This window comes from Acyrthosiphon pisum, chromosome X, assembly GCF_005508785.2.
Source record: "Acyrthosiphon pisum isolate AL4f chromosome X, pea_aphid_22Mar2018_4r6ur, whole genome shotgun sequence".
NCBI lineage: Eukaryota > Metazoa > Arthropoda > Insecta > Hemiptera > Aphididae > Acyrthosiphon > Acyrthosiphon pisum.
In genome coordinates this window covers 43,547,339-43,547,905 of record NC_042493.1, presented here as the reverse complement: position 1 = coordinate 43,547,905, position 567 = coordinate 43,547,339, and positions in this window count along the sequence as shown.

Genomic DNA, 567 nt, shown 5'->3' with positions numbered 1-567 from the left:
AAAAATATCAAAAATTTCGTACACCACACTTCATATTTGGTACATACAAAGTTGTGGGAGGTTTCCCCCTCCCCCAAATGCTTGGCAAAAATGTTATTAAACAATATTAAACTCTATCTATATATGAAACAGAACATAAATACGGCCAAACTAGATTAATAAAATTGGATAGTCATAATTATTTTCATTAATCATTGTAATAACTTATAAGCATAATATAGTGGATCATGGTTCAAATCTTTAAATTATACGTGAAATAAAAGTATATATTATATTATATATATTTTATGTATATAAATATATAACTAATTATATGAATATATAAAATATATGCATACATTAAAAAAAAAAAAAAAAAACATTATTAATTCTTATACTGCACGAGCTAAGTAGCAACCATTGCAATTTACAATCGCAGTTTAATCATACGAATAATTTTGGGACGTTTTCAGAAGCGGAATTGGTCTCCTTATTCGAGTTTTCATAGTTTATATAATTAAAATAAATTTAAACTAATAAAACGATCTTAAGAGGACGTCGTACCCGCATGTGTTGTCTCCGTCTTAC